This window comes from Hemiscyllium ocellatum, unplaced genomic scaffold (assembly GCF_020745735.1).
Source record: "Hemiscyllium ocellatum isolate sHemOce1 unplaced genomic scaffold, sHemOce1.pat.X.cur. scaffold_3169_pat_ctg1, whole genome shotgun sequence".
Taxonomy (NCBI): domain Eukaryota; kingdom Metazoa; phylum Chordata; class Chondrichthyes; order Orectolobiformes; family Hemiscylliidae; genus Hemiscyllium; species Hemiscyllium ocellatum.
The window spans coordinates 38,706-53,978 of NW_026868335.1; the positions used below are offsets into that span (position 1 = coordinate 38,706).

A 15,273-nucleotide genomic window follows, 5' to 3' on the forward strand; every position below is an offset into this window, starting at 1 on the left:
GGAAAGGAGGACAATAGGTGCAGGAGTTGGCCATTCTGCCTTTCGAGCCTGCACCACCATTCAATATGATCATGGCTGATCATCCTTAATCAGTATCCTGTTCCTGCCTTATCTCCGTAACCCTTGATTCCACTATCCTTGAGAGCTCTATGCAACTCTTTCTTAAATGAATCCAGAGACTGGGCCTCCACTGCCCTCTGGGGCAGAGCATTCCACACAGCCACCACTCTCTGGGTGAAGAAGTTTCTCCTCATCTCTGTCCTAAATGGTCTACCCCGTATTTTTAAGCAGTGTCCTCTGTTTCGGCACTCACCCAGCAGCGGAAACATGTTTCCTGCCGCCAGAGTGTCCAATCCTTTGATGATCTGAAATGTCTCAATCAGATCCCCTCTCAGTCTTCTAAACTCGAGGGTACACACAAGCCCAGTCGCTCCAGTCTTTCAGTGTAAGGTAATCCCGCCAGTCCAGGAATTGACCTGGTGAACCTACGCTGCATTCCCTCAATAGCCAGAATCAAATCTGGAGAGCAGAACTGCACACAGTACTCCAGGTGTGGTCTCACCAGGGCCCTGTACAGCTGCAAAAGAACCTCTTTGCTTCTATACTCCATCCCTCTTGTTATGAAGGCCAGCATGCTATTAGCCTTCTTCACTACCTGCTGTACCTGCATGCTTACCTTCATTGAGTGGTGTACAGGAACCCCCAGATCTCTCTGTCCTGCCCCTTGACCTAAATTGATTCCATTTAGGTAGTAATCTGCCTTCCACCAAAGTGGGTAACCATTGATTTATCCACATTAAATTGCATCTGGCCACTCACCTAACTTGTCCAGGTCACCCTGTAATCTGCTAACATCCTGATGACATTTCACCCTGCCAGCCAGCTTAGTATCATCAGCAAATTTGCTAATGTTATGGCTAATAGCATCTTGTAGATGGTTAAGATATATGGTAAAAAGCTGCGGTGCCAGTAGTGATCCCTGCGGTACCCCCCTGGCCACTGCCTGCCATTGGGAAAGGGAGGCGTGGAGGAGTGCGGAAGGATGAGAGAATGCAGGCTGCAGCCTGATGAAGCAGGGGGAGGGCTTGCAGTTGGCCTGCGTGGGGATGTGGGAGACTACAGGAGCCTGGTGGGCAAGGGCTGGCTGAAAGGCAGCTGGAGGGACGGAGGGAGGGAAGCACGCACAGAGGAGGAAGAGCAAAGAGAAAAGAGAGAAAAAAAACAAAGGGGATAAAGAGAAAGAGCAGCAAAGAAAATGTGGCTGGCCAGCACGCCTTGAAGTAGGGAGAAAAGGAAGGGGCCGGTGCCTACGGCCATACTAGTCTGAAAACGCCCGATCTCGTCTGATCTCGGAAGCTAAGCAGACTCAGGCCTGGTTAGTACTTGGATGGGAGACCGCCTGGGAATACCAGGTGCAGTAGGCTTTTTCCGCCAGCAGGGGCTGCTCAAGTCACCCCTCTGCACTTGTGTTGTGCCACGCAATGGAGCGGCAGGTTATTTTTGCTGTGCTGCTGCTGCTGCTGCTGCTGTGCCGGCCATCAGTCGCCTGCAGGCACCAGACAGGGAGGGGAGGAGAGCGGAGCGCTGCCGAAATCAGCGAGAAAGACGGAAAGAAAGGGATTGGGGCTGCACGCTGTCTGCGGGTGGCAGTCAGGAAAGGAGGACAATAGGTGCAGGAGTTGGCCATTCTGCCTTTCGAGCCTGCACCACCATTCAATATGATCATGGCTGATCATCCTTAATCAGTATCCTGTTCCTGCCTTATCTCCGTAACCCTTGATTCCACTATCCTTGAGAGCTCTATGCAACTCTTTCTTAAATGAATCCAGAGACTGGGCCTCCACTGCCCTCTGGGGCAGAGCATTCCACACAGCCACCACTCTCTGGGTGAAGAAGTTTCTCCTCATCTCTGTCCTAAATGGTCTACCCCGTATTTTTAAGCAGTGTCCTCTGTTTCGGCACTCACCCAGCAGCGGAAACATGTTTCCTGCCGCCAGAGTGTCCAATCCTTTGATGATCTGAAATGTCTCAATCAGATCCCCTCTCAGTCTTCTAAACTCGAGGGTACACACAAGCCCAGTCGCTCCAGTCTTTCAGTGTAAGGTAATCCCGCCAGTCCAGGAATTGACCTGGTGAACCTACGCTGCATTCCCTCAATAGCCAGAATCAAATCTGGAGAGCAGAACTGCACACAGTACTCCAGGTGTGGTCTCACCAGGGCCCTGTACAGCTGCAAAAGAACCTCTTTGCTTCTATACTCCATCCCTCTTGTTATGAAGGCCAGCATGCTATTAGCCTTCTTCACTACCTGCTGTACCAGCATGCTTACCTTCATTGAGTGGTGTACAGGAAACCCCAGATCTCTCTGTCCTGCCCCTTGACCTAAATTGATTCCATTTAGGTAGTAATCTGCCTTCCACCAAAGTGGGTAACCATTGATTTATCCACATTAAATTGCATCTGGCCACTCACCTAACTTGTCCAGGTCACCCTGTAATCTGCTAACATCCTGATGACATTTCACCCTGCCAGCCAGCTTAGTATCATCAGCAAATTTGCTAATGTTATGGCTAATAGCATCTTGTAGATGGTTAAGATATATGGTAAAAAGCTGCGGTGCCAGTAGTGATCCCTGCGGTACCCCCCTGGCCACTGCCTGCCATTGGGAAAGGGAGGCGTGGAGGAGTGCGGAAGGATGAGAGAATGCAGGCTGCAGCCTGATGAAGCAGGGGGAGGGCTTGCAGTTGGCCTGCGTGGGGATGTGGGAGACTACAGGAGCCTGGTGGGCAAGGGCTGGCTGAAAGGCAGCTGGAGGGACGGAGGGAGGGAAGCACGCACAGAGGAGGAAGAGCAAAGAGAAAAGAGAAAAAAAAACAAAGGGGATAAAGAGAAAGAGCAGCAAAGAAAATGTGGCTGGCCAGCACGCCTTGAAGTAGGGAGAAAAGGAAGGGGCCGGTGCCTACGGCCATACTAGTCTGAAAACGCCCGATCTCGGATCTAAGAAGCTGCAGACTCAGGCCTGGTTAGTACTTGGATGGGAGACCGCCTGGGAATACCAGGTGCAGTAGGCTTTTTCCGCCAGCAGGGGCTGCTCAAGTCACCCCTCTGCACTTGTGTTGTGCCACGCAATGGAGCGGCAGGTTATTTTTGCTGCTGCTGCTGCTGCTGCTGCTGCTGTGCCGGCCATCAGTCGCCTGCAGGCACCAGACAGGGAGGGGAGGAGAGCGGAGCGCTGCCGAAATCAGCGAGAAAGACGGAAAGAAAGGGATTGGGGCTGCACGCTGTCTGCGGGTGGCAGTCAGGAAAGGAGGACAATAGGTGCAGGAGTTGGCCATTCTGCCTTTCGAGCCTGCACCACCATTCAATATGATCATGGCTGATCATCCTTAATCAGTATCCTGTTCCTGCCTTATCTCCGTAACCCTTGATTCCACTATCCTTGAGAGCTCTATGCAACTCTTTCTTAAATGAATCCAGAGACTGGGCCTCCACTGCCCTCTGGGGCAGAGCATTCCACACAGCCACCACTCTCTGGGTGAAGAAGTTTCTCCTCATCTCTGTCCTAAATGGTCTACCCCGTATTTTTAAGCAGTGTCCTCTGTTTCGGCACTCACCCAGCAGCGGAAACATGTTTCCTGCCGCCAGAGTGTCCAATCCTTTGATGATCTGAAATGTCTCAATCAGATCCCCTCTCAGTCTTCTAAACTCGAGGGTACACACAAGCCCAGTCGCTCCAGTCTTTCAGTGTAAGGTAATCCCGCCAGTCCAGGAATTGACCTGGTGAACCTACGCTGCATTCCCTCAATAGCCAGAATCAAATCTGGAGAGCAGAACTGCACACAGTACTCCAGGTGTGGTCTCACCAGGGCCCTGTACAGCTGCAAAAGAACCTCTTTGCTTCTATACTCCATCCCTCTTGTTATGAAGGCCAGCATGCTATTAGCCTTCTTCACTACCTGCTGTACCTGCATGCTTACCTTCATTGAGTGGTGTACAGGAACCCCCAGATCTCTCTGTCCTGCCCCTTGACCTAAATTGATTCCATTTAGGTAGTAATCTGCCTTCCACCAAAGTGGGTAACCATTGATTTATCCACATTAAATTGCATCTGGCCACTCACCTAACTTGTCCAGGTCACCCTGTAATCTGCTAACATCCTGATGACATTTCACCCTGCCAGCCAGCTTAGTATCATCAGCAAATTTGCTAATGTTATGGCTAATAGCATCTTGTAGATGGTTAAGATATATGGTAAAAAGCTGCGGTGCCAGTAGTGATCCCTGCGGTACCCCCCTGGCCACTGCCTGCCATTGGGAAAGGGAGGCGTGGAGGAGTGCGGAAGGATGAGAGAATGCAGGCTGCAGCCTGATGAAGCAGGGGGAGGGCTTGCAGTTGGCCTGCGTGGGGATGTGGGAGACTACAGGAGCCTGGTGGGCAAGGGCTGGCTGAAAGGCAGCTGGAGGGACGGAGGGAGGGAAGCACGCACAGAGGAGGAAGAGCAAAGAGAAAAGAGAAAAAAAAAACAAAGGGGATAAAGAGAAAGAGCAGCAAAGAAAATGTGGCTGGCCAGCACGCCTTGAAGTAGGGAGAAAAGGAAGGGGCCGGTGCCTACGGCCATACTAGTCTGAAAACGCCCGATCTCGTCTGATCTCGGAAGCTAAGCAGACTCAGGCCTGGTTAGTACTTGGATGGGAGACCGCCTGGGAATACCAGGTGCAGTAGGCTTTTTCCGCCAGCAGGGGCTGCTCAAGTCACCCCTCTGCACTTGTGTTGTGCCACGCAATGGAGCGGAGCGGCAGGGTTATTTTTGCTGCTGCTGCTGCTGTGCCGGCCATCAGTCGCCTGCAGGCACCAGACAGGGAGGGGAGGAGAGCGGAGCGCTGCCGAAATCAGCGAGAAAGACGGAAAGAAAGGGATTGGGGCTGCACGCTGTCTGCGGGTGGCAGTCAGGAAAGGAGGACAATAGGTGCAGGAGTTGGCCATTCTGCCTTTCGAGCCTGCACCACCATTCAATATGATCATGGCTGATCATCCTTAATCAGTATCCTGTTCCTGCCTTATCTCCGTAACCCTTGATTCCACTATCCTTGAGAGCTCTATGCAACTCTTTCTTAAATGAATCCAGAGACTGGGCCTCCACTGCCCTCTGGGGCAGAGCATTCCACACAGCCACCACTCTCTGGGTGAAGAAGTTTCTCCTCATCTCTGTCCTAAATGGTCTACCCCGTATTTTTAAGCAGTGTCCTCTGTTTCGGCACTCACCCAGCAGCGGAAACATGTTTCCTGCCGCCAGAGTGTCCAATCCTTTGATGATCTGAAATGTCTCAATCAGATCCCCTCTCAGTCTTCTAAACTCGAGGGTACACACAAGCCCAGTCGCTCCAGTCTTTCAGTGTAAGGTAATCCCGCCAGTCCAGGAATTGACCTGGTGAACCTACGCTGCATTCCCTCAATAGCCAGAATCAAATCTGGAGAGCAGAACTGCACACAGTACTCCAGGTGTGGTCTCACCAGGGCCCTGTACAGCTGCAAAAGAACCTCTTTGCTTCTATACTCCATCCCTCTTGTTATGAAGGCCAGCATGCTATTAGCCTTCTTCACTACCTGCTGTACCTGCATGCTTACCTTCATTGAGTGGTGTACAGGAACCCCCAGATCTCTCTGTCCTGCCCCTTGACCTAAATTGATTCCATTTAGGTAGTAATCTGCCTTCCACCAAAGTGGGTAACCATTGATTTATCCACATTAAATTGCATCTGGCCACTCACCTAACTTGTCCAGGTCACCCTGTAATCTGCTAACATCCTGATGACATTTCACCCTGCCAGCCAGCTTAGTATCATCAGCAAATTTGCTAATGTTATGGCTAATAGCATCTTGTAGATGGTTAAGATATATGGTAAAAAGCTGCGGTGCCAGTAGTGATCCCTGCGGTACCCCCCTGGCCACTGCCTGCCATTGGGAAAGGGAGGCGTGGAGGAGTGCGGAAGGATGAGAGAATGCAGGCTGCAGCCTGATGAAGCAGGGGGAGGGCTTGCAGTTGGCCTGCGTGGGGATGTGGGAGACTACAGGAGCCTGGTGGGCAAGGGCTGGCTGAAAGGCAGCTGGAGGGACGGAGGGAGGGAAGCACGCACAGAGGAGGAAGAGCAAAGAGAAAAGAGAAAAAAAAACAAAGGGGATAAAGAGAAAGAGCAGCAAAGAAAATGTGGCTGGCCAGCACGCCTTGAAGTAGGGAGAAAAGGGGGGCCGGTGCCTACGGCCATACTAGTCTGAAAACGCCCGATCTCGTCTGATCTCGGAAGCTAAGCAGACTCAGGCCTGGTTAGTACTTGGATGGGAGACCGCCTGGGAATACCAGGTGCAGTAGGCTTTTTCCGCCAGCAGGGGCTGCTCAAGTCACCCCTCTGCACTTGTGTTGTGCCACGCAATGGAGCGGCAGGTTATTTTTGCTGCTGCTGCTGCTGCTGTGCCGGCCATCAGTCGCCTGCAGGCACCAGACAGGGAGGGGAGGAGAGCGGAGCGCTGCCGAAATCAGCGAGAAAGACGGAAAGAAAGGGATTGGGGCTGCACGCTGTCTGCGGGTGGCAGTCAGGAAAGGAGGACAATAGGTGCAGGAGTTGGCCATTCTGCCTTTCGAGCCTGCACCACCATTCAATATGATCATGGCTGATCATCCTTAATCAGTATCCTGTTCCTGCCTTATCTCCGTAACCCTTGATTCCACTATCCTTGAGAGCTCTATGCAACTCTTTCTTAAATGAATCCAGAGACTGGGCCTCCACTGCCCTCTGGGGCAGAGCATTCCACACAGCCACCACTCTCTGGGTGAAGAAGTTTCTCCTCATCTCTGTCCTAAATGGTCTACCCCGTATTTTTAAGCAGTGTCCTCTGTTTCGGCACTCACCCAGCAGCGGAAACATGTTTCCTGCCGCCAGAGTGTCCAATCCTTTGATGATCTGAAATGTCTCAATCAGATCCCCTCTCAGTCTTCTAAACTCGAGGGTACACACAAGCCCAGTCGCTCCAGTCTTTCAGTGTAAGGTAATCCCGCCAGTCCAGGAATTGACCTGGTGAACCTACGCTGCATTCCCTCAATAGCCAGAATCAAATCTGGAGAGCAGAACTGCACACAGTACTCCAGGTGTGGTCTCACCAGGGCCCTGTACAGCTGCAAAAGAACCTCTTTGCTTCTATACTCCATCCCTCTTGTTATGAAGGCCAGCATGCTATTAGCCTTCTTCACTACCTGCTGTACCTGCATGCTTACCTTCATTGAGTGGTGTACAGGAACCCCCAGATCTCTCTGTCCTGCCCCTTGACCTAAATTGATTCCATTTAGGTAGTAATCTGCCTTCCACCAAAGTGGGTAACCATTGATTTATCCACATTAAATTGCATCTGGCCACTCACCTAACTTGTCCAGGTCACCCTGTAATCTGCTAACATCCTGATGACATTTCACCCTGCCAGCCAGCTTAGTATCATCAGCAAATTTGCTAATGTTATGGCTAATAGCATCTTGTAGATGGTTAAGATATATGGTAAAAAGCTGCGGTGCCAGTAGTGATCCCTGCGGTACCCCCTGGCCACTGCCTGCCATTGGGAAAGGGAGGCGTGGAGGAGTGCGGAAGGATGAGAGAATGCAGGCTGCAGCCTGATGAAGCAGGGGGAGGGCTTGCAGTTGGCCTGCGTGGGGATGTGGGAGACTACAGGAGCCTGGTGGGCAAGGGCTGGCTGAAAGGCAGCTGGAGGGACGGAGGGAGGGAAGCACGCACAGAGGAGGAAGAGCAAAGAGAAAAGAGAAAAAAAAAACAAAGGGGATAAAGAGAAAGAGCAGCAAAGAAAATGTGGCTGGCCAGCACGCCTTGAAGTAGGGAGAAAAGGAAGGGGCCGGTGCCTACGGCCATACTAGTCTGAAAACGCCCGATCTCGTCTGATCTCGGAAGCTAAGCAGACTCAGGCCTGGTTAGTACTTGGATGGGAGACCGCCTGGGAATACCAGGTGCAGTAGGCTTTTTCCGCCAGCAGGGGCTGCTCAAGTCACCCCTCTGCACTTGTGTTGTGCCACGCAATGGAGCGGCAGGTTATTTTTGCTGCTGCTGCTGCTGCTGCTGCTGCTGTGCGGCCATCAGTCGCCTGCAGGCACCAGACAGGGAGGGGAGGAGAGCGGAGCGCTGCCGAAATCAGCGAGAAAGACGGAAAGAAAGGGATTGGGGCTGCACGCTGTCTGCGGGTGGCAGTCAGGAAAGGAGGACAATAGGTGCAGGAGTTGGCCATTCTGCCTTTCGAGCCTGCACCACCATTCAATATGATCATGGCTGATCATCCTTAATCAGTATCCTGTTCCTGCCTTATCTCCGTAACCTTGATTCCACTATCCTTGAGAGCTCTATGCAACTCTTTCTTAAATGAATCCAGAGACTGGGCCTCCACTGCCCTCTGGGGCAGAGCATTCCACACAGCCACCACTCTCTGGGTGAAGAAGTTTCTCCTCATCTCTGTCCTAAATGGTCTACCCCGTATTTTTAAGCAGTGTCCTCTGTTTCGGCACTCACCCAGCAGCGGAAACATGTTTCCTGCCGCCAGAGTGTCCAATCCTTTGATGATCTGAAATGTCTCAATCAGATCCCCTCTCAGTCTTCTAAACTCGAGGGTACACACAAGCCCAGTCGCTCCAGTCTTTCAGTGTAAGGTAATCCCGCCAGTCCAGGAATTGACCTGGTGAACCTACGCTGCATTCCCTCAATAGCCAGAATCAAATCTGGAGAGCAGAACTGCACACAGTACTCCAGGTGTGGTCTCACCAGGGCCCTGTACAGCTGCAAAAGAACCTCTTTGCTTCTATACTCCATCCCTCTTGTTATGAAGGCCAGCATGCTATTAGCCTTCTTCACTACCTGCTGTACCTGCATGCTTACCTTCATTGAGTGGTGTACAGGAACCCCCAGATCTCTCTGTCCTGCCCCTTGACCTAAATTGATTCCATTTAGGTAGTAATCTGCCTTCCACCAAAGTGGGTAACCATTGATTTATCCACATTAAATTGCATCTGGCCACTCACCTAACTTGTCCAGGTCACCCTGTAATCTGCTAACATCCTGATGACATTTCACCCTGCCAGCCAGCTTAGTATCATCAGCAAATTTGCTAATGTTATGGCTAATAGCATCTTGTAGATGGTTAAGATATATGGTAAAAAGCTGCGGTGCCAGTAGTGATCCCTGCGGTACCCCCCTGGCCACTGCCTGCCATTGGGAAAGGGAGGCGTGGAGGAGTGCGGAAGGATGAGAGAATGCAGGCTGCAGCCTGATGAAGCAGGGGGAGGGCTTGCAGTTGGCCTGCGTGGGGATGTGGGAGACTACAGGAGCCTGGTGGGCAAGGGCTGGCTGAAAGGCAGCTGGAGGGACGGAGGGAGGGAAGCACGCACAGAGGAGGAAGAGCAAAGAGAAAAGAGAAAAAAAAAACAAAGGGGATAAAGAGAAAGAGCAGCAAAGAAAATGTGGCTGGCCAGCACGCCTTGAAGTAGGGAGAAAAGGAAGGGGCCGGTGCCTACGGCCATACTAGTCTGAAAACGCCCGATCTCGTCTGATCTCGGAAGCTAAGCAGACTCAGGCCTGGTTAGTACTTGGATGGGAGACCGCCTGGGAATACCAGGTGCAGTAGGCTTTTTCCGCCAGCAGGGGCTGCTCAAGTCACCCCTCTGCACTTGTGTTGTGCCACGCAATGGAGCGGCAGGTTATTTTTTTGCTGCTGCTGCTGCTGCTGCTGTGCTGTGCCGGCCATCAGTCGCCTGCAGGCACCAGACAGGGAGGGGAGGAGAGCGGAGCGCTGCCGAAATCAGCGAGAAAGACGGAAAGAAAGGGATTGGGGCTGCACGCTGTCTGCGGGTGGCAGTCAGGAAAGGAGGACAATAGGTGCAGGAGTTGGCCATTCTGCCTTTCGAGCCTGCACCACCATTCAATATGATCATGGCTGATCATCCTTAATCAGTATCCTGTTCCTGCCTTATCTCCGTAACCCTTGATTCCACTATCCTTGAGAGCTCTATGCAACTCTTTCTTAAATGAATCCAGAGACTGGGCCTCCACTGCCCTCTGGGGCAGAGCATTCCACACAGCCACCACTCTCTGGGTGAAGAAGTTTCTCCTCATCTCTGTCCTAAATGGTCTACCCCGTATTTTTAAGCAGTGTCCTCTGTTTCGGCACTCACCCAGCAGCGGAAACATGTTTCCTGCCGCCAGAGTGTCCAATCCTTTGATGATCTGAAATGTCTCAATCAGATCCCCTCTCAGTCTTCTAAACTCGAGGGTACACACAAGCCCAGTCGCTCCAGTCTTTCAGTGTAAGGTAATCCCGCCAGTCCAGGAATTGACCTGGTGAACCTACGCTGCATTCCCTCAATAGCCAGAATCAAATCTGGAGAGCAGAACTGCACACAGTACTCCAGGTGTGGTCTCACCAGGGCCCTGTACAGCTGCAAAAGAACCTCTTTGCTTCTATACTCCATCCCTCTTGTTATGAAGGCCAGCATGCTATTAGCCTTCTTCACTACCTGCTGTACCTGCATGCTTACCTTCATTGAGTGGTGTACAGGAACCCCCAGATCTCTCTGTCCTGCCCCTTGACCTAAATTGATTCCATTTAGGTAGTAATCTGCCTTCCACCAAAGTGGGTAACCATTGATTTATCCACATTAAATTGCATCTGGCCACTCACCTAACTTGTCCAGGTCACCCTGTAATCTGCTAACATCCTGATGACATTTCACCCTGCCAGCCAGCTTAGTATCATCAGCAAATTTGCTAATGTTATGGCTAATAGCATCTTGTAGATGGTTAAGATATATGGTAAAAAGCTGCGGTGCCAGTAGTGATCCCTGCGGTACCCCCCTGGCCACTGCCTGCCATTGGGAAAGGGAGGCGTGGAGGAGTGCGGAAGGATGAGAGAATGCAGGCTGCAGCCTGATGAAGCAGGGGGAGGGCTTGCAGTTGGCCTGCGTGGGGATGTGGGAGACTACAGGAGCCTGGTGGGCAAGGGCTGGCTGAAAGGCAGCTGGAGGGACGGAGGGAGGGAAGCACGCACAGAGGAGGAAGAGCAAAGAGAAAAGAGAAAAAAAAACAAAGGGGATAAAGAGAAAGAGCAGCAAAGAAAATGTGGCTGGCCAGCACGCCTTGAAGTAGGGAGAAAAGGAAGGGGCCGGTGCCTACGGCCATACTAGTCTGAAAACGCCCGATCTCGTCTGATCTCGGAAGCTAAGCAGACTCAGGCCTGGTTAGTACTTGGATGGGAGACCGCCTGGGAATACCAGGTGCAGTAGGCCTTTTCCGCCAGCAGGGGCTGCTCAAGTCACCCCTCTGCACTTGTGTTGTGCCACGCAATGGAGCGGCAGGTTATTTTTGCTGCTGCTGCTGCTGCTGCTGCTGTGCCGGCCATCAGTCGCCTGCAGGCACCAGACAGGGAGGGGAGGAGAGCGGAGCGCTGCCGAAATCAGCGAGAAAGACGGAAAGAAAGGGATTGGGGCTGCACGCTGTCTGCGGGTGGCAGTCAGGAAAGGAGGACAATAGGTGCAGGAGTTGGCCATTCTGCCTTTCGAGCCTGCACCACCATTCAATATGATCATGGCTGATCATCCTTAATCAGTATCCTGTTCCTGCCTTATCTCCGTAACCCTTGATTCCACTATCCTTGAGAGCTCTATGCAACTCTTTCTTAAATGAATCCAGAGACTGGGCCTCCACTGCCCTCTGGGGCAGAGCATTCCACACAGCCACCACTCTCTGGGTGAAGAAGTTTCTCCTCATCTCTGTCCTAAATGGTCTACCCCGTATTTTTAAGCAGTGTCCTCTGTTTCGGCACTCACCCAGCAGCGGAAACATGTTTCCTGCCGCCAGAGTGTCCAATCCTTTGATGATCTGAAATGTCTCAATCAGATCCCCTCTCAGTCTTCTAAACTCGAGGGTACACACAAGCCCAGTCGCTCCAGTCTTTCAGTGTAAGGTAATCCCGCCAGTCCAGGAATTGACCTGGTGAACCTACGCTGCATTCCCTCAATAGCCAGAATCAAATCTGGAGAGCAGAACTGCACACAGTACTCCAGGTGTGGTCTCACCAGGGCCCTGTACAGCTGCAAAAGAACCTCTTTGCTTCTATACTCCATCCCTCTTGTTATGAAGGCCAGCATGCTATTAGCCTTCTTCACTACCTGCTGTACCTGCATGCTTACCTTCATTGAGTGGTGTACAGGAACCCCAGATCTCTCTGTCCTGCCCCTTGACCTAAATTGATTCCATTTAGGTAGTAATCTGCCTTGCACCAAAGTGGGTAACCATTGATTTATCCACATTAAATTGCATCTGGCCACTCACCTAACTTGTCCAGGTCACCCTGTAATCTGCTAACATCCTGATGACATTTCACCCTGCCAGCCAGCTTAGTATCATCAGCAAATTTGCTAATGTTATGGCTAATAGCATCTTGTAGATGGTTAAGATATATGGTAAAAAGCTGCGGTGCAGTAGTGATCCCTGCGGTACCCCCCTGGCCACTGCCTGCCATTGGGAAAGGGAGGCGTGGAGGAGTGCGGAAGGATGAGAGAATGCAGGCTGCAGCCTTATGAAGCAGGGGGAGGGCTTGCAGTTGGCCTGCGTGGGGATGTGGGAGACTACAGGAGCCTGGTGGGCAAGGGCTGGCTGAAAGGCAGCTGGAGGGACGGAGGGAGGGAAGCACGCACAGAGGAGGAAGAGCAAAGAGAAAAGAGAAAAAAAAAAAAAGGGGATAAAGAGAAAGAGCAGCAAAGAAAATGTGGCTGGCCAGCACGCCTTGAAGTAGGGAGAAAAGGAAGGGGCCGGTGCCTACGGCCATACTAGTCTGAAAACGCCCGATCTCGTCTGATCTCGGAAGCTAAGCAGACTCAGGCCTGGTTAGTACTTGGATGGGAGACCGCCTGGGAATACCAGGTGCAGTAGGCTTTTTCCGCCAGCAGGGGCTGCTCAAGTCACCCCTCTGCACTTGTGTTGTGCCACGCAATGGAGCGGCAGGTTATTTTTGCTGCTGCTGCTGCTGCTGCTGCTGCTGCCGGCCATCAGTCGCCTGCAGGCACCAGACAGGGAGGGGAGGAGAGCGGAGCGCTGCCGAAATCAGCGAGAAAGACGGAAAGAAAGGGATTGGGGCTGCACGCTGTCTGAGGGTGGCAGGCAGTCAGGAAAGGAGGACAATAGGTGCAGGAGTTGGCCATTCTGCCTTTCGAGCCTGCACCACCATTCAATATGATCATGGCTGATCATCCTTAATCAGTATCCTGTTCCTGCCTTATCTCCGTAACCCTTGATTCCACTATCCTTGAGAGCTCTATGCAACTCTTTCTTAAATGAATCCAGAGACTGGGCCTCCACTGCCCTCTGGGGCAGAGCATTCCACACAGCCACCACTCTCTGGGTGAAGAAGTTTCTCCTCATCTCTGTCCTAAATGGTCTACCCCGTATTTTTAAGCAGTGTCCTCTGTTTCGGCACTCACCCAGCAGCGGAAACATGTTTCCTGCCGCCAGAGTGTCCAATCCTTTGATGATCTGAAATGTCTCAATCAGATCCCCTCTCAGTCTTCTAAACTCGAGGGTACACACAAGCCCAGTCGCTCCAGTCTTTCAGTGTAAGGTAATCCCGCCAGTCCAGGAATTGACCTGGTGAACCTACGCTGCATTCCCTCAATAGCCAGAATCAAATCTGGAGAGCAGAACTGCACACAGTACTCCAGGTGTGGTCTCACCAGGGCCCTGTACAGCTGCAAAAGAACCTCTTTGCTTCTATACTCCATCCCTCTTGTTATGAAGGCCAGCATGCTATTAGCCTTCTTCACTACCTGCTGTACCTGCATGCTTACCTTCATTGAGTGGTGTACAGGAACCCCAGATCTCTCTGTCCTGCCCCTTGACCTAAATTGATTCCATTTAGGTAGTAATCTGCCTTGCACCAAAGTGGGTAACCATTGATTTATCCACATTAAATTGCATCTGGCCACTCACCTAACTTGTCCAGGTCACCCTGTAATCTGCTAACATCCTGATGACATTTCACCCTGCCAGCCAGCTTAGTATCATCAGCAAATTTGCTAATGTTATGGCTAATAGCATCTTGTAGATGGTTAAGATATATGGTAAAAAGCTGCGGGTGCCAGTAGTGATCCCTGCGGTACCCCCTGGCCACTGCCTGCCATTGGGAAAGGGAGGCGTGGAGGAGTGCGGAAGGATGAGAGAATGCAGGCTGCAGCCTGATGAAGCAGGGGGAGGGCTTGCAGTTGGCCTGCGTGGGGATGTGGGAGACTACAGGAGCCTGGTGGGCAAGGGCTGGCTGAAAGGCAGCTGGAGGGACGGAGGGAGGGAAGCACGCACAGAGGAGGAAGAGCAAAGAGAAAGAGAAAAAAAAAAAACAAAGGGGATAAAGAGAAAGAGCAGCAAAGAAAATGTGGCTGGCCAGCACGCCTTGAAGTAGGGAGAAAAGGAAGGGGCCGGTGCCTACGGCCATACTAGTCTGAAAACGCCCGATCTCGTCTGATCTCGGAAGCTAAGCAGACTCAGGCCTGGTTAGTACTTGGATGGGAGACCGCCTGGGAATACCAGGTGCAGTAGGCTTTTTCCGCCAGCAGGGGCTGCTCAAGTCACCCCTCTGCACTTGTGTTGTGCCACGCAATGGAGCGGCAGGTTATTTTGCTGCTGCTGCTGCTGCTGCTGCTGCTGTGCCGGCCATCAGTCGCCTGCAGGCACCAGACAGGGAGGGGAGGAGAGCGGAGCGCTGCCGAAATCAGCGAGAGAAAGACGGAAAGAAAGGGATTGGGGCTGCACGCTGTCTGCGGGTGGCAGTCAGGAAAGGAGGACAATAGGTGCAGGAGTTGGCCATTCTGCCTTTCGAGCCTGCACCACCATTCAATATGATCATGGCTGATCATCCTTAATCAGTATCCTGTTCCTGCCTTATCTCCGTAACCCTTGATTCCACTATCCTTGAGAGCTCTATGCAACTCTTTCTTAAATGAATCCAGAGACTGGGCCTCCACTGCCCTCTGGGGCAGAGCATTCCACACAGCCACCACTCTCTGGGTGAAGAAGTTTCTCCTCATCTCTGTCCTAAATGGTCTACCCCGTATTTTTAAGCAGTGTCCTCTGTTTCGGCACTCACCCAGCAGCGGAAACATGTTTCCTGCCGCCAGAGTGTCCAATCCTTTGATGATCTGAAATGTCTCAATCAGATCCCCTCTCAGTCTTCTAAACTCGAGGGTACACA

The 15,273-nt window shown here is 52.0% G+C and overlaps 8 non-coding genes and 1 pseudogene across 8 annotated transcripts; all 9 read left to right on the forward strand.

Moving 5' to 3' along the window:
* Nucleotides 1-1,305: 1,305 nt before the first annotated feature.
* Nucleotides 1,306-1,424, forward strand: LOC132813038 (5S ribosomal RNA). The gene has a single exon (XR_009643902.1). It is a non-coding gene; the product is annotated as a 5S ribosomal RNA (ribosomal RNA).
* Nucleotides 1,425-2,957: 1,533 nt separating this feature from the next.
* LOC132813054 (5S ribosomal RNA) lies at nucleotides 2,958-3,071 on the forward strand (annotated as a pseudogene).
* Nucleotides 3,072-4,606: 1,535 nt separating this feature from the next.
* On the forward strand, nucleotides 4,607-4,725 carry LOC132813039 (5S ribosomal RNA). The gene has a single exon (XR_009643903.1). It is a non-coding gene; the product is annotated as a 5S ribosomal RNA (ribosomal RNA).
* Nucleotides 4,726-6,251: 1,526 nt separating this feature from the next.
* Nucleotides 6,252-6,370, forward strand: LOC132813040 (5S ribosomal RNA). Its single transcript, XR_009643904.1, has one exon. It is a non-coding gene; the product is annotated as a 5S ribosomal RNA (ribosomal RNA).
* Nucleotides 6,371-7,895: 1,525 nt separating this feature from the next.
* Nucleotides 7,896-8,014, forward strand: LOC132813041 (5S ribosomal RNA). The gene has a single exon (XR_009643905.1). It is a non-coding gene; the product is annotated as a 5S ribosomal RNA (ribosomal RNA).
* Nucleotides 8,015-9,547: 1,533 nt separating this feature from the next.
* LOC132813042 (5S ribosomal RNA) lies at nucleotides 9,548-9,666 on the forward strand. Its single transcript, XR_009643906.1, has one exon. It is a non-coding gene; the product is annotated as a 5S ribosomal RNA (ribosomal RNA).
* Nucleotides 9,667-11,201: 1,535 nt separating this feature from the next.
* On the forward strand, nucleotides 11,202-11,320 carry LOC132813024 (5S ribosomal RNA). Its single transcript, XR_009643888.1, has one exon. It is a non-coding gene; the product is annotated as a 5S ribosomal RNA (ribosomal RNA).
* Nucleotides 11,321-12,849: 1,529 nt separating this feature from the next.
* LOC132813043 (5S ribosomal RNA) lies at nucleotides 12,850-12,968 on the forward strand. Its single transcript, XR_009643907.1, has one exon. It is a non-coding gene; the product is annotated as a 5S ribosomal RNA (ribosomal RNA).
* A 1,537-nt stretch (nucleotides 12,969-14,505) lies between these two features.
* LOC132813044 (5S ribosomal RNA) lies at nucleotides 14,506-14,624 on the forward strand. The gene has a single exon (XR_009643908.1). It is a non-coding gene; the product is annotated as a 5S ribosomal RNA (ribosomal RNA).
* The last annotated feature ends 649 nt before the right edge of the window (nucleotides 14,625-15,273 follow it).